This window comes from Ambystoma mexicanum, chromosome 2p (assembly GCF_040938575.1).
Source record: "Ambystoma mexicanum isolate Mex_15411 chromosome 2p, UKY_AmexF1_1, whole genome shotgun sequence".
NCBI classification, from domain to species: Eukaryota; Metazoa; Chordata; class Amphibia; order Caudata; family Ambystomatidae; genus Ambystoma; species Ambystoma mexicanum.
This window is the reverse complement of record NC_090923.1, coordinates 774,401,802-774,420,307: the sequence shown is the minus strand read 5'-3', so window position 1 is coordinate 774,420,307 and position 18,506 is coordinate 774,401,802.

Below are 18,506 nucleotides of genomic sequence, written 5' to 3'. Positions count from 1 at the left end.
AGGTTACTTTCCTTGGATATTTCTTGGAATTTTCCACAGGTTAAAAAGTCCTTTATAACCTCTGAGCTCACAACTAATAATGCAAGAACCCGTTTGCTATGGAATGTGCCATCTCTAGCCGCTTTTAGGAGCATAATAGAATATAACATTTTAACAGATCATCTAGCACATTATTCAGAATCATTGCGTCTATTTGTTGATACTATGAAAATTCTGTTCTACCATAGAGCACGACATAAAAATGCCTTTGACCCTGAAATACAAAAAACAAGAGCTGAGTATAGGAAAATAAAGAAAGCTCTCCTAACATCCAAACATCCTACCTGTTGGCAAGATCTCAAAACTGCCAAATGTAGATACTACAGATTTTGGGACAATTACGCGATGGGGTACACACAGCCTGGCAGGAAACCAATGCCTTAAGACGAAAGTTAACAGTCATAAAAGACTGTACTGATGAACTAAGCAAACAGCTACTACAAACACAGGCGGGGCAGGCTCAATTGCCCGGATTCACCCCATCCGTCGCTACACCATCATCAGTCAATCCAGTACAGATAACTTTGCCGGGAGCAGTACCCCTGGCACCACCAGAATGGTTTAATGGAGACCCCAGAAGGTACGCAACATTCATGAACCAGTGTCGCCTCCATTTTCTTTGTAGGCCTGGGGCTTTCCCAAACGACCAGGTGAGGGTGGCCTTTGTGTTATCATATTTGAGTGGAAGAGCCGCAGACTGGTCGGTACCTTTAGTGAGCCAGGATGACCAATTACTGCAGAGCTTCAGGGGTTTTCAACAGCAGATGGAAAAGTTATTTGCTCGACACTTGCATGGACAAGCTCTTGATAATGAACTCTCGTCCCTCCGCCAAGGGAATCAATATTTGCTGACTTATATTGCCACCTTTAATAGACTGGTTGTAGAAGCGGGGTGGCCAGAAGATAAAAGAACCAATTTGTTTCATCGGGGCCTACGAGGAGACCTGAAGGATATCCTTGCTCAAGTGGTAGACCCACCTAAAGACTGTGCAGAGTTTATCAACCTGGTAGTTCAGTTGGACCACAGATTACAGGATCGAAGAACAGACCGAAGTAGACTTGAAAATCGTGCCATGTATGTACGTTCAAAAGATAATGTTCAACGTCCATCAGAAAATACCACAGAACCCATGAACATTGGAGGAGTATGACCCTCTTTAACCAAGGGTGAAAGAGACAAGAGGAGACACCCATAGTTTTGCCTGTACTGTGGCAAATCGGGTCACTACCTCAAAGAATGCCCAGTGAAACCTCCAGGGAAGGTGGTAGGCGCTACAGAGAAAGAAGATGATGGAAAGTAATCGGAAAACTACCAGACCCGGCAAGCGTAGAGATCCGCTTGTCGAGCGAGAAGGATGAGTCACAGACCTCACATTTCGCCCTACCAGTAACCTTGATCAATCACCAACGACCATCCCGGATGCATGCCATAGAGTCATATATAGACAGCAGAGCAGTTGGTAATTACATAGATCAAGATCTGCAACAGAAATGGGACTCCCTTATGCACAAAACCAACAACTGAAAAGGTAACTACTATTGATGGTGCAGAAATTGCTTCAGAAGCAGTAACCCAATGCACAACAGAATTAACCCTTCTGTGTCCGCATGGACATCAAGAAGCAATCACGTTTGACCTCATTAAAGCTCCTCATTTCCGGTTGATCTTAGGGATGCCATTGTTAGTAACTCACAATCCCCACATAGATTGGCGTGCAAAGAGACTGACCTTTTCCGACGAATGCACCCACGCTTGCTACCCGAAATCTATACCACAGCCAAACCTGAAATCTGTTCAAGGAATAGCATCGGTGATCGTGGAACCAATGGACACCTTACTAAAAGAATATCAGGATTTTCAAGATGTTTTTCAGAAGGAACAGGCTAACACATTACCACCACATAGGCCCTATGACTGTCAGATCGACCTGATACCTGGCGCACAGGTTCCTTGTGGTTGAATTTATGCACTTACGAAAACCGAAAATCTCCACTTGAAGTCCTATCTGGATCAATACCTGGCTAATGGGTTTATCCGCCCGTCAAAGTCACCGGCAGCCTCTCCCTTATTCTTCGTACCCAAGAAGGAAGGAGATTTGAGAACTTGCATCGATTACCGTGCACTTAGTCGAATCACAGTAAAAAATGCTACCCTTTGCCCTTTATCCCGGAACTGTTGGACCAAGTCAAGGATGCCCGAATCTACACCAAACTAGAACTCAGAGCAGCATACCACCTTGTATGTGTTAAGAAAGGAGATGAATGGAAAACCGCGTTTCGCACCAAGTATGGCCTGTACGATTATCAGGTAATGCCATTCGGGCTGTGCAGCGCCCCCGCAGCATTCCAATACTTCATGAATGATGTATTACAGGAATTCATCGATGTCTGTGCCCTGGTCTATATTGACGACATCCTGGTGTATTCCCCCTCTGAAAGAGATCATGTGGAACAAGTTAGCTCAGACCTTGCAAAACTTTGCCAGCACAAACTGTACGCTAAACTCGAGAAATGCTCCTTCCATGTCACCGAAATTGAGTTCCTCAGTTTTATTCTCTTGCCAAAGGGAGTCAAGATGGATTTACACAAAGTAAATGCCATCCTTAATTAGCCGTCACCTTCTTCACTTAATGGAACCCAAAGCATATTCGGCTTTGCAAATATTTATCGCTGATTTATTCCAGATTTCTCACAGATAGTCCACCCAATCACATCGTTACTGAGAAAAAACAACAAAAAATTCCAATGGACTGAAGAGGCGGAACAGGCCTTTCAAGAACTCAAGAAAAGATTCACCTCCGCGCCAATTTTATGACATCCTCGCCCTGATCTCCCCTATGTAGGCCAAACTGATGCTGCCAGCGTAGCTATGGGAGCAGTTCTTTCTCAAAGAGATCCAGAGACAGGCCAATTACACGCCGTGGCCTTTTGGTCACGTAAATTCTGACCACCAGAACTTAACTATGCAATTACAGACAAAGAATTGTTGGCAATAAAATCAGCCTTCAAAGCCTGGCGGCAGTATCTATTAGGTGCCAGACATACCATCACAGTAATCACAGATCACCGAAACCTTCATTACCTAAAGTCAGCAAATGCCCAATCGTCATGACAGTTGTGGTGGGCTCTACTCTTCGCAGAATACGATTACGTAATAACATACTGACCGGGAGTTCGGAATGTGAAAGCCGATGCCTTGTCTCGTATGGGTGTTGAAGAGAAAATGAACAGTACCCTGGACCCTGTTTCCATCATCCCAAGTGATAAACTACTGGGACTCACCACCACATTGACTCTGAGTGAACTTCAAGATAAGATTCGAACCTTAATAAACCGCGAGATCTTGCAGAAATGGAATTCCCAAAATGAACATCACACGGTTCTGGATGGATTACCCGACTTCAGGGAACGACTATATCTACCAAGTAAAGATCTGCAAGAATTGGTCATCTCTGGTTATCACGATTCCCTGATCGAAGGCCATCCCGGAATTGCTAAGACTCTAGCCAAGGTTAAACTGATTTATTAGTGGCTAACCTGGCGTAAGAACATTGCTCGATTTGTTCTATCCTGTGGGATATGTGCACAGAATAAATCACAAAAACAGCAACCAGCTGGCCTCCTACAACCACTGGATATTCCACCGGCTCCATGGCATACTCTTTCTCTTGATTTTATTACGGATTTACCTCCCTGTCAAAGTTTTAATACCATTCTGGTGGTTGTAGACCTGTTCTCTAAAATGGCACATTTCATTCCATTCAAAGGACTTCCTAAAGCTACCGGTCTGGCAAAAGCATGTTTTTAACAGATTATAAAACTGCATGGTTACCCTCAGTCCTAATCTTAGATCGTTGAAGCCAATTTGTATCCAACTTCTGGAAACATGTTGTACCATGGCCAATGTTCCCTATAATAATTTGTCTCTATGTGCGGGACTGGGTGGCTGTTGTGCGCACATTATTTTCCATGTGCGCAACTGACTGAGAGAAGCCACTTTGTGAGCTAGCATTGCAGAAGAGTTTGGAAAGGAATGTCCTCTTCCCAGCAACTGCAATTCTTTACAAATCTTACAACACTTTTTCCAAACAGATAGGCCATAATAAAATATGGCATATATGATTATAGAGAAAACTCATCAACCAGTTCATGACTTCAACATCTGCCACAGTACCTTGCAAATGAACTTCTGTGCAGAAAAAAATTTATGTTTTATGCCACTAGAAAATCACTGATGTGTATTACAAAACATAAATATCTGTTGGCATAACTGATGTATCTGTCAAGAAATTCATACAGAATAAAACATTTTCCGATGGATTAATGGCAATTAAAAGCAATGTGTCAAAAAACATGCTGATAGAAGTTCAAGTGCCACTTTAACAAAGTAATTAATTGGCCAGGAGAACATGCTTCTAATAATTTGTGTAAGGATAATAATTGCATCAGAATAACTGCCCCTCAGAATATGAGGATCAAATATTCATGTGCCTTTTCTTACTATCCACATTACGTTGTCCTGTGGGTACTGATAACCTCAGCCTTACAGCTAAGAGATACATGCACCATCAATTTGTACTCCCTAAAAAGGAAAATGTGCCTAACAAATACGAGAAACCAGGAATATATCATTGCTTAAACCCACAAAGCTCCACTGATAGTTTTTCTAAATAGTGACCAGTAGAGCAGTGGCATGGAAAGGAACTCTAATAATATTAATACCCGATCTCAAGAGGACATTTAAGGGGAAACAACGTCTTTTAATGAACAGAAAGTATCCCTATTGGCAAAGATAATTACTTTTTTACTCCCTGAAAAATCATTTGACTCCAAGTAGGGAGCAGAATCTGATTAGAGTCCTGCTTGTACCACTACATAGGAAGTGAAATTACAGGGCACATAATAAAGTGTATAGTTTTGCCCACCCTTCTGCACCACAGCATAGATACAATTAAACAGGAGCCTTACCGAAGAAAACACATGTATATGCCTATATGCCTTTAAAGTTAATAGCATCAATTCATCAGAGATACAACTGATTGAGTGCCTTCTTCTGTAACTATGTATCCCTCTTCTGTAATTCTTTGTGATCAGTTAAATAAGATGCAGGGAGCTGCTAGAGACGATACACAGAGAACAGATGGTTATATTGAAAAGCCCTCAGCAGCTGAGCATAGAGAAAAAAAAGAAGGTGATGTTGTCTAGATGGGTACTAGAATTTCCTATCCTTTAGCAAACAAGCAACACATTTCCTTCAGTGTACTGCCGAAACGTCTGCCATGGTTTAGGAAATGTGCTGCTTTGTTCATCACCCGCAAGGAGTGATGACCTGTGATCTTCCATCCATACCCTTCCCCAGCCCCTGTGCTAGCCTTCAATACGAGTTGATAGAGCACTGTAAAAAGAGAGGGATTGTAGCAGTTAACACTGACTGGGATATTTGCAGACCCAAAATACTTTGCAAGCAAGGCATATTTAATCTCTCAAGATATTATGTGCATTTTAGAATTGTCATGGTTCTGCATGTACACAATTCTTTTGCAGTGCATACTAGATTGTTTACAACATACCCCGCCCTTATATCATTGTGTAGGATTACACAAGTGCTCAGTGGAACTGTTTTTGTATAGAAGCGAGTTACCATATAATGTGTCAAGGTCTATGCCCAAAGGAACTCTGGACACTTGGAAACGATGCAGATTGGCTGAAAAGCATTCTGCTGTCTGAATATCCGGAGCCCTGGTACTATGGATGAGTAATCCCAGGCATAGTCCATACCCATTATCCCTCGTAGGCTAAGTAAATGATTTTGCAATGTTGCTCTCCAGTTATAGGGTAATGTTAGTAGTGCTATATAGGAGACGCTGAGCATCACATTTGTCTTCTCAAAATCTTTAGAGGGTAAATTCATTTTTGAGTTTTATAATGCGTTACCTTGCAAGGGGGCTGCTTCAAAGTACTTGCGTTACATATGTAAAAAAAAGAGGAAGTATGGGATAAGGTTACACATCTAGCCTGCTTACTTAGTCAGTATCTGTTATTTCAGCTAGTAGTTCGATTATATAGTGTGGGTCACAATTTTGGTAAGGCGCAATGAAATGTGGAAGAGAATTGGAAAGACTTGTTATCGATAGCGGAATACCCATACAATAATTCCACACACACCAGCATGGGACAAAGCCTGTTCTACACAATATACGGAAGACATCCACGACCTTGGAAATGCCAGTGGTAAAGACGCTACACACAAGCATAACCCAAGCCTTCAAAAGGGCAAATCAACATTTACTGCAAGCCGAAAACAGACAAAATATATTCTCGGACTGGCATCGAAAGAAAGCTCCCGATTACCAAGTTGGAGACGAAGTCTGGTTGACATCAAAACATGTGCTCATAAAAGGTACCCGGACCTTTCGTCCAAGATATCTACGACCCTATACCATCGAATCAGTGATAAATCCAGTGGCCGTCAAGTTAGCCTTACCACCAAGCATGCAAATTCATCCGGTGTTCCATGTGTCACTTGTAAAACCTGTACAACCAGGAACGTGAGTCTTAACACCACCAAAACATGTGCTAGTTGATGGAGAGCCTGAATTTGAAGTTAAAAACATCCTGGATTTGAAATATACCAGATCGAAGCTATGCTATTTAGTGGACTGGAAAGGGTACGGGCCTCAAGACAGAACTTGGGAACCAAGTGAACCTATTCACGCACCACGTCTGATTAAGAGGTTTCACCTGGATAACCCCACCAAACTCGGACCGGACAGGAAGGATACCATGAGAAGGGCATTGGGGGGAGTGCTGCCATGACCACTGTGAGGGGGCACAAGTTGTGCCACAAACAGGCTCCCACCAGAACCCTAAGGGCCTTAAAACCACTGCAAAAGGGCTCCTGGAGCCAGTGCTGGTGCCTTTGGCACCAGGCTCATATGTAGGAAGGAAGGGCTGTTCAAACTAGGTCCCATTTATGTACATGGGCCTTTAAATCCAACATGGAAACACCCACACAGTTTAGTTCTAAGAACAAAGCCATGCGTTCTAGTGTTTTGGGTGTGGCAGTCCTGGAACTACTTTCCCTGCTACTACTTTACCTGGGCTATATAAACAACACCCTGACTGCAGAACATGCTTCGTGTTATTCTGCAACCCGCAGCGTGAGGCTCACCGGCTCCAGCTCCTGGTCTTCAGCATCTTCCTGTAATCCTGCAAGAACAGGAACAAGAATATTCTGTCTTACCTGAGAAAACACCATCCAGCACTCAGCATCTGAACTGGGCTGCAATCTGTGGAAACCGAGAGAAGAAGAAACATCACTCACCTGTGAGTACTAGCTTAAGGACTGCTGGCGAACCGCTACCACAGCTGCTGTTCGAACATTGTGACCTGCAATAACGAGAAAGGGAAAAAAATATTAGAATGCATGATTCCAAAACATCGAATTCCATCAGTCTTACCTGAATTCCATCGCGCTACACCACACTTCCATCCGGAGCACCACAGCAACATCTGCAAAGGAAAAGAGACATAGGCCCTCATTCCGAGTTGGGCAGTAAGGGACACCGGGCACCGATAAGGAGACCGGTGCCAGTAACCCCTTACCGCCCAATTCCAAGGTCCCTTAGTGGGAACCGTAAAGGACGTGTGGTCGGACCACATGTCCTTTATGGGTCCCGCTAAAGGACCAGGGCGCTAATAACGGGCCTGCTATTCGCGGGTCCGTTATTAGCGCCTTCCCCATTCCCATTGAGCCCTATCGGGGCTCAAATGGGAATGGGGAATGGCTGGGTGAATGGGGACTTACCGGGTCCTCCAGGGTCCGAATGACCCAGTAAGTCCCCATTCACCCAGACCGGACCCGGACCCGGTTTGGGAGGCAGCCATGGTGCTAATAGCACCATGGCTACCGCCCAACTCGGAATGACCCCCATATTCAGGTGCGCTTTCAATATTAAACAACCGCACAGCGCTGTACTTACCTTAATGGATTCCGGGGGCCTGTTTTTCATCGCATTCTCATCCACTCCCAGCACCACAGCAGCCTGTGAGGAGAAGAAGAAGAAAACACAGGTTAGCTTTAAAAGACAATAAAGGCGATGCGCTTCGTGCTTTCTCTTAACTAGAAAACGTGCCTCTCCATCCAGCACACCAGCATCAAGACCTTTTCACCTGAAAAGAAGGCGATAAAGACATTAACAAATTCCCACTATAAACAAAACAAATATTTACAATTAACAAACCTACTTGCCAACCAGCAGATTCAGGGTCACAGCAGGCCTGGGCCAAAGGAAGGCGTACTGCACCAGTGAAGCAACTCGGGCATCTCGCCAACAAACGTCAAGTGCCCCTGCACAAGAAACGCAGGACGGATAGCTCACCCTACAAATAACTAAGGTGAGAAAAGAACCCAGTGGGAAGGGAATCGGTCAGAGGGAGGGGGGAGATTCACCCATTAGAGACAGTTATCACAAATCCTCCCTTCTGTAATTGCAGATTCATTATTCAGCACTGGGCAACTACGCATCCAGGGTTCCAGATCTCAGAGCCTTGCAGATGCCCCCGGGGATATCAGGTGAGCGTAACACCCTGTCCATAGTCTGGGAGTGCTAGAACTGAGGCCCTGTGCAACCCAGTCTTCCAGTGAGGTAAAAGGGTTTGGCAGGCAAAGGCCTGCTGATTGTTCTGTGGTGTCTGCACAGACAGCCACTGCTATAGTATAGGGTCCCCTATCAGCTTTGACACCGAAGGGGGGATTCCATTTGAGGGAAGTTACCTTCCCTCTAACAATACCATACAACCACATGTAGTGTGCATCTCTTGTTCTGTCAATGCCTAGCGCACTGTTTCAATATTTAAATACAATGCACTTGGTTCTGGAAGGGTATTCAGATCTGAAATGTCCCTATCCACTGTCTGTGGTAACATTTCCATACCTGCTGGCAAATCTGAGATCACAGAACCACTTGATAACTCAATAGTCACATCAGTGGCCACTGAGTCCTCGCTCACAATGGTTGGTGCCTCACGGTACTTCCAATCTGGATTGGAAGGTATCGAGAATCTGGTCTCCTGCATTACGCAACGGAAGAATCCACTTATTTTTGGAATATACCAGGGCTTTCACTCTGCACCTGTGCCCTGATTTGGAGTGGTTTAAGACCTTCCATGTCCCTTGTACATTGGGCCTCATTACGAGGTTGGAGGTAGACATGGCTCTATTAGCGCCATGGCTGCCCCCAAAATCGTTCCGACTCCGGTCTGGTGGATGGAGCAATTACCAGTCCATTCCGAGGTCGGTGGGACCGGTAATTCCCCATTCAACAGAGCCATTCCCCATTCCTATTTGAGCCCCCATAGGGCTCAATGGGAAGGGGGAAGGCGGCAATAACGGTACCGCAAATTGCTGTACCGTTATTGACCCTGGTAACCCTTTGCGGGTCCCATCCTTAACGCCTGGTAAAACCAGGCGTTAAGGAATGACCCGCAAAGGGAACTCGTAGTAGGGCGGTAAGGGATTACCGGCACCGGTGCCCTTACCGGTGCCGGTAATCCCTTACTGCCCACCTTGTAATGAGGCCCATTGTCTTCTTCAACAGATTGGTTAGACTGGTTCATCTCTCTTGTTTCTGGCAATAGTCCGCATGACCTGGGAATCCAGCTGAAGATAACTCACTCATCCCAGGAATACCTTTCAGGTTTGAAACTACCACAACTACCATCTCAGGCTCCCTTTGTATGCCAGTGGGCAACCCTGAGATTACTGAACCAGGTACTAATATAATGGTCACCTCAGCGGCCACTGGGCCTTCTCTCGAAAAAGAGTAGGCACCTTAGGGGATTTTAAGATTTGACGGAGAGATACCAGAGACACTGGTCCACTGTGTTCTCTGGCAGTGGAAGTCTCAGTGCTGTAGCCCTCAAGTGCTCCCCCCCCCTGCTGCTTTCGGAGGTTCAACCCCAGTAACTGCCATGAATATCTCTGCAACAGGGAGGCTATTACCCAACAGACACCCAACTATAATGCACTTCTTGACTGCAACAAAGTACAGGGTTGGTCTTACTCCTCCACCTAAGCCCTGCTGTGTCCAAGGGGCAGTACATAAGACTAGCAAACCCTCTTAACAGGAGGTTTGGTCCTTGGGTGCACTGAGCTTCTTTGACCAGTTGCCATGCAGCTGCCACACTAGCAACAGTGCCACTTAAGACGGAAGACCTTGCTCCATATTGAGAGACACGGTCCAGAAATATCAGAGTTTTGGGGACCCCTCAAAGGACCCAGCACCATTCCAACTCAGAGTGAGGGAACTTTCAACCACTCCCTGGCCTACTGGGACTTCTTCTTTTAATGTGCCCACAATGGCCGTGATCTCCTCTTCCAGGGGTCCACCAGTTACAATGGCCTACCTGGCTTCAAATTGCAGGCCCTTGCAGGCTTTACCATGCCAAATACCCACACTGAAAACAACCCCAGGTTGTAGAGTGTGAGGGTGCCTCAGTGGTAGAGGTGCTCACACTCTGCTTACCGGTGCAAATTGACATTCCACAGGTATGGCATCTCTCTTTGTGTTTTTAGGGACCTTTCTCTGATGGAGGGCCAGAACAGCTCTCCTTTCCCTCCTTGTACTTACAAAGATCAGTTGCTTCTGATTTGGGTGCATGTGCCTTAGCCTGTCTGTAGACATGAATGTTCACAATCCTGCCAGTAGCTCTCTCAGGCTCCACAGACCACTGATTCAAAACCCGCTCCTAGCCTTTTTTTCCTCCCCTCCCAAACCCCTCTCCCAGACAAACTCCCGGCATCCGAAACCCCCATCATGCACCCCCACATCCTCTCCATCCCCCTCCATGCCCAACCCTGCCACTCCCGATTCTCACCTTAAACCAGAATTCTGTCAAAATATCTGGCATACTCATTAACACCAGATCAGTCACCAAAAATAAATACAACATATTTGACCTCATAACCACTATAAACCAAAACATCCTACTTATCAGTGAAACTTGGTTCTACAATGACTTTAATCCCACTGTACACAAGGCCTTCCCATCCAGCTATTCCCTGCTCATTGATAACAGGCCCAACAAAGTGGAGGGTCTAGCCATCCTCTACAAACAACACTTTTCAGTAACGTCCACTGAGAATCTACCTTGTACCAATGCATGCAAATCTTTTCTTGTGAAGTTCCACCTCTCCGTTTCTACTCTTGTCATGATCTCTGCTTCCAAAAGGTCAGGGTTTTCCCAACTCCCTTGGAAGCAGATCCATAACCCAGGTTCCGAGTGCCAACCAGTCCCAATTGGGACCTTTTGGACCCAGGCCTGGCGCCAGTGGCACCAGGCTCATAAATATGCCCAGTCCCAGCGCTGGAAGCGCCGGGCTCATAATGCTTGGGTGGACTTACCTGCAGCAGACCATGCTGCTTACTTGCCTGCCAGTTGAGCCTCTGATCCTCTTCTGTTTGGAACTACTTCTCCTGTTGGGTGGGGCAGGAGCCACTCCCTAGATTCAGAACACTGGAACTCTTCTGGAAAGCAGGAACTCTTTTCTTACCTAGGCGTGGCTGTGGAAGGAGACACCTAAGCACTACAGGAGGCTATTTAAACCACACCCGATGGATGAATCTTGCTTTGCGTTATTCTGCATCCTCTGCAGCAGAACGCTCATCGTGTCTTCTGCATCTGATCCTGGGCCTAAGGAAAAAGGCTTACCATCCTGAATCCAGTCTTCAGCAACACCTATAAAGACAAGAAAGAACAGGTTAGCATTACGGTCTTCAGTGACAGCTCTTCACTTACCTGGTCCATCGGCTGTCACCAAAGCCTCGCGCTGCATTCTGGCATCTGAAAGACAAAGGCTTACCTACTCTTCGTGCGCTCCGGAGGTCTTCACACTGCATTCCGGCATCTGAAAGACAAAAGCTTACCAACTCTTTGCACGCTCCGGAGGCCTTCGGCGCTGCATCCCGCATCTGAAAGACAAAACAAGGTGCGTTTAAAGACATTGGGGAACTTTAATACTCACATGCCATTACTCCTTTCCACATCTAACCCAGTGGGTATTCCGGCACCCTGCAGCTGCTCCGAACTTGTACCTGCAAAATAAAAAGACAGTTAGAGCGCATCGTGAAGCAGGCAACAAGCGCTTACTTACGTGCTTCCAGGCGCTTCTATTCATCACACGGGCTCCATCTTCAACTCACTTCAGCCCGTCATCCGCCATCGCCGGAACCCTGCAAAACAAGAAACATCATTACTAAAGACTTTAAAGACATTAGAATTACTCGAAACTTACCGTTCGTGCAGTAAACGACGGACAGCAGTCCTCTGAAGTCAAGAGGCCTGCTCCCCTTATCCAGTGAAGAAACTGGTTACAGCACCCTACCCCGAGGCAGATGGAGAGCACGGCATTCACTTACCTAAGGTGAGAGCGTTAACCTTTGGGGTACTACAGGAGAAGAGAAAGGGAAGAAGAGAGAGACATTCAATAACTCAGTTCCTTAATCCCATATTTTCTACCTGCAGTCATCTTACCCTTCAAGTCAGACATACAGTGCACAGAGGTCCAGCCCAAAGAGCCAGCCGTGTGTTACACATCACCTTTGAAGATACGGTATACGCCCAGTCAAGACTGGCGCCTCTACGGGAATCAGGTGAGCATTACAGAACGCAAAGCCTACCACAAAACTCCCGTCCAGGCGCTATGGAAACCTCGGATACCGACCAGCTAGCCCAGTTACTTGGGGAACTAAGGGCAGAAGTGCATGCAGCCCGTCAGGAAACGAACGCTCTAAGAAGGGAACTGATTATTTCCAAGGAGCAAACAGATGATCTCGCTAGACAATTGCTACAGTCACAAGCCGGACAGACCCCGTTACCCGCATCTGGGGGAAATCTTCCTTCTACATCCTCTATGAATCCAGTGCAGATCAACCTACCTGGGAATGTACCTCTGGCTCCGCCCGAACGATTTTCTGGTGACCCAAAGAGGTTTGCAGTATTTATCAATCAGTGCCGGTTGCATTTCTTATGCCGGCCAGCAGCCTTTCCAACTGATCAAGCTAAAGTAGCTTTCGTGCTTTCGTACCTTAGTGGCAATGCGGCAGACTGGTCGATCCCTCTAGTAAATCAAGATGATCCGGTCCTCCATGATTTTCAAGCTTTTCAGCTCAGTATGGAAAAACTGTTCGCAAGACATTCACAGGGGCAGGCCTTGGACAATGAGCTTCTTTCGTTGCGACAAGGTAATCAAGACCTTTTGGCTAATATTGCGTCTTTCAACAGACTGATAGTGGAAACTCAATGGCCTGAGGACAAAAGGATTACGCTGTTTTATAGAGGTCTACGTGGAGAGCTCAAAGATGTGTTAGCCCAAGTAGTGAATCCCCCACAAGATTGTTCGGACTAAATAGACTTAGTCGTTCAAATAGATCACAGACTGCAGAACAGGAAGGCCGATCGTTCCAAGTTTGATGCTCGAGTATTTTCCAAACCGCCAACTCCTTCCAAAGGAGTAGACTCCGGGGAACCCATGCAAATAGGGGGTCTGAAAGGTCCTCTAACACAAAAGGAGCGGGAAAGGAGAAAACAGTTGCAATTATGCCTCTATTGCGGAAACTCAGGGCACTTTCTTCGAGACTCTCCGGTGAAACCTGCCAAGAAGGCAGTAGGAGCTGCAGTTACCAAAGTTACAAACTCTGAGCAGGGAAACGACCTCGCCCGACAAGAATAGAGGTCCTCTTGCGGAGCGTGAAAACCAGTTCCGTGACCTCGCATTTCGTGATACCTATGGTCCTCATTAGCCCTGATAATCCGGATCGATTACATGCAATTGAAGCTTACGTCGACAGCGGTGCCATCGGCAATTATGTGGATCATGAAATGGTTTTGAGGATGAATCTAACTCTTTGTCCCAAGGCTGTAAAGGAAGTCATTACTACGGTGGATGGTACGGAGATAGCCTCCGGGCCAGTAACGCATACCACTCAAGAGGTGACGCTAGTAAGTCAAGATGGAGACCATGAGAAGATCGTGTTCGATGTGATCAAGGCCCCTCAGTTTCAGATTATTCTAGGAATACCTTGGTTAGAGAAACACAATCCTCTGATCGATTGGCGAGCAAGAACGGTCCAGTTTCCAGAATGTGTCTCTACTTGTCACCCTCCACCTGGTGTTGCACTGGCAGCAATTTCTTCAGAGGCTCCCCAGTTACCTCCCGAATACCTAGAATACCAAGATGTTTTCCGGAAGGATCAGGCTAACTCTCTACCTCCTCATAGGTCTTATGACTGCCAGATAGACCTGATACCTGGATCTACTCCTCCTTGTAGTAGAATTTATGCCCTCACCGAGCCTGAGAACCTTCACCTTCGACAATACCTGGATCAATACCTGGCAAATGGGTTTATTCGTCCTTCCAAGTCCCCTGCTTCTTCAGCTTTGTTCTTCGTTCCAAAAAAGGAAGGAGACCTTAGAACTTGTATAGATTATCGCTCCCTGAACCAGATCACCGTTAAGAATAGATATCCGTTACCTTTGATCCCTGAACTCCTGGACCAAGTCAGAAAAGCATGTATATATACAAAGCTGGATCTTAGAGGAGCTTACCACTTGGTACGAGTAAAAGAGGGCGATGAATGGAAGACGGCCTTCCGCACCAAATATGGGCTATTTGAATATCAGGTCATGCCCTTCGGACTTTGCAATGCCCCGGCCGCCTTTCAATATTTTATGAACGATGTCCTCAGAGAGCTCATAGATGTATGTGTTGTTGTTTACATTGACGACATCCTCGTTTATTCTTCATCGGAATCTGAACATCGGAAAAACGTGAAAATGGTCCTCGAAAGATTGTGTCAACACAAACTTTTCGCTAAGTTGGAAAAATGTGTTTTCAACGTGTCTGAAGTTGAATTCTTGGGATTCATATTATCACCTGGCGGGGTGCGTATGGATTCAAAGAAGGTCGATGCAGTTCTCAAATGGCCATCACCATCCTCCGTAAAAGGTGTGCAAAGCATGTTAGGCTTCGCTAACTTTTACCGCAGGTTTATCCCCGAATTCTCTCGAATAGTCCAGCCCATCACTGCCTTGTTAAAGAAAAACAAACGTTTTGAATGGTCTACCGAGGCGGAACAAGCTTTCCAGGATTTGAAGACTAGATTTATCTCTGCACCGATCTTAAAACACCCTCGCCCCGAACTCCCCTACATCGTGGAAACTGATGCTTCAAGCCTTGCCATGGGGGCAGTTCTATCATAAAAGGACCCGGTAACCAATCAGTTGCATCCCGTGGCATTTTGGTCCCGCAAATTCTCGCCTCCTGAAATCAATTACACGATTACTGACAAGGAACTTCTGGCTATCAAGTCTGCCTTTAAGGCTTGGCGGCATTATCTGCTGGGGGCCCGACACACCGTTACTGTGATTACGGATCACCGAAACCTGCAATATTTGAAAACCGCAAAAGCCCAATCCTCTAGACAACTCCGTTGGGCATTATTCTTTGCCGAGTTTGACTTCTTAATTACCTATCGACCTGGTACAAAGAACGGTAAAGCTGATGCCCTTTCTCGGATGGGAGTGGAAGAACACTTGATCAACCCTAAACCTGTACCAATCATTCCCGAACAAAGAATTCTGGGTGTAATCGCCACAGAATCCATAGAGGAAGTTAAGGATAAAGCCAGGCAACTTGTAACTCCAGCAGACATACAGAATTGGCATCTGCAGGGAAAGGACTTTGCAGTAAAGGACAACTTATTGTATTTCCAAGAACGATTATACCTACCCAGCACAGATTTACAGAAAAAAGTAATCTCTTGTTATCACGATTCTTTAATGGAAGGACATCCCGGTATGGCCAAGACCTCAGAAAAGATCAAGCGCTACTTCTGGTGGCCGTCTTGGAAAAAAGATATCAGAGACTTTATAATGTCCTGTGGAGTATGCGCCCAAAACAAGAGTCAAAAGGAAAGATCAGCAGGCCTCTTACGCCCTATTGACATCCCACCTCGCCCTTGGCATACGCTTTCTATGGACTTCATCACCGATCTACCTCCATGCTCCGGATACAATACGATTCTAGTAATCGTGGACTTATTCTCCAAGATGGCGCATTTCATTCCGCTCAAAGGCTTGCCAACAGCAGTAACTCTGGCCCAAGAATTTCTCGAAAACATCGTCCGACTGCACGGTTTTCCTTCGGTTCTAATTTCGGATCGAGGTAGTCAATTTATTTCTCATTTTTGGCGAAGTTGCTGTCGGTCGGCTCAAATTGATGTGAGACTATCGACCAGTCACCAGCCTCAGACCGACGGACAAACCGAGAAGACCAATCAAACTCTGGAACAGTATTTACGCTGCATGCTGCAACAAACTGAAAAAACTTGGAAAGACATCCTTTGGATAGCCGAATATGCCTACAATAACTCTGTCCATTCGGGAACTGGGAAAACCCCGTTTTTTCTTTTGTGCGGCAGTCACCCTCGAACCTCGGAGTTGGATCCCCTCCAAGATCTTGAAACACCAGCAGTAGACTACCTGCATTCTACAATCACCCAAGCCTTTAAGGAAGCTGTTTCTCACCTTCAAAGGGCTAAAGAACAATACAAGAAAGGAGCAGATCAACATCGGAAGGAAGCCCCTCAATATCAAGTAGGGGATCAAGTCTGGTTATCCACCAAATATCTACCTCTAAAAGGGCCACGCACATTCAACCCAAGATACCTTGGTCCCTATTCCATCACTACCATAGTAAACCCAGTAGCGGTCAAGTTGGACTTGCCCCCGCACATGAAGATACATCCGGTCTTCCACGTCTCTCTATTAAAACCCGTGCAACCTCAAACCCGACTAACTAAATCTCCAAAACCTATCCTAGTTGATGGAGAACTCGAGTTTGAAGTCAAAAGCATTCTGGACTCCAAGATCTCCAAATCTAAACTATTTTACCTAATTGACTGGAAAGGCTACGGCCCCCAAGAGAGATCCTGGGAACCTGCTGAATATGTCCACGCTCCTCGCCTAATCAAAAGATTTCACTGAACATTTCCTGACAAGCCAAAACCCCCGGAGGAGCCCGGTTTGGGAGGGGCCTTGAGGGGGGGGGTACTGTCATGATCTCTGCTTCCAAAAGGTCAGGGTTTTCCCAACTCCCTTGGAAGCAGATCCATAACCCAGGTTCCGAGTGCCAACCAGTCCCAATTGGGACCTTTTGGACCCAGTCCTGGCGCCAGTGGCACCAGGCTCATAAATATGCCCAGTACCAGCGCTGGAAGCGCCGGGCTCATAATGCTTGGGTGGACTTACCTGCAGCAGACCATGCTGCTTACTTGCCTGCCAGTTGAGCCTCTGATCCTCTTCTGTTTGGAACTACTTCTCCTGTTGGGTGGGGCAGGAGCCACTCCCTAGATTCAGAACACTGGAACTCTTCTGGAAAGCAGGAACTCTTTTCTTACCTAGGCGTGGCTGTGGAAGGAGACACCTAAGCACTACAGGAGGCTATTTAAACCACACCCGATGGATGAATCTTGCTTTGCGTTATTCTGCATCCTCTGCAGCAGAACGCTCATCGTGTCTTCTGCATCTGATCCTGGGCCTAAGTAAAAAGGCTTACCATCCTGAATCCAGTCTTCAGCAAAACCTATAAAGACAAGAAAGAACAGGTTAGCATTACGGTCTTCAGTGACAGCTCTTCACTTACCTGGTCCATCGGCTGTCACCAACGCCTCGCGCTGCATTCCGGCATCTGAAAGACAAAGGCTTACCTACTCTTCGTGCGCTCCGGAGGTCTTCACACTGCATTCCGGCATCTGAAAGACAAAAGCTTACCAACTCTTCGCACGCTCCGGAGGCCTTCGGCGCTGCATCCCGCATCTGAAAGACAAAACAAGGTGCGTTTAAAGACATTGGGGAACTTTAATACTCACGTGCCATTACTCCTTTCCACATCTAACCCAGTGGGTATTCCGGCACCCTGCAGCCGCTCCGAACTTGTACCTGCAAAATAAAAAGACAGTTAGAGCGCATCGTGAAGCAGGCAACAAGCGCTTACTTACGTGCTTCCAGGCGCTTCTATTCATCACAGGGGCTCCATCTTCAACTCACTTCAGCCCGTCATCCGCCATCGCCGGAACCCTGCAAAACAAGAAACATCATTACTAAAGACTTTGAAGACATTAGAATTACTCGAAACTTACAGTTCGTGCAGTAAACGACAGACAGCAGTCCTCTGAAGTCAAGAGGCCTGCTCCCCTTATCCAGTGAAGAAACTGGTTACAGCACCCTGCCCCGAGGCAGATGGAGAGCACGGCGTTCACTTACCTAAGGTGAGAGCGTTAACCTTTGGGGTTCTACAGGAGAAGAGAAAGGGAAGAAGAGAGAGACATTCAATAACCCAGTTCCTTAATCCCATATTTTCTATCTGCAGACATCTTACCCTTCAAGTCAGACATACAGTGCACAGA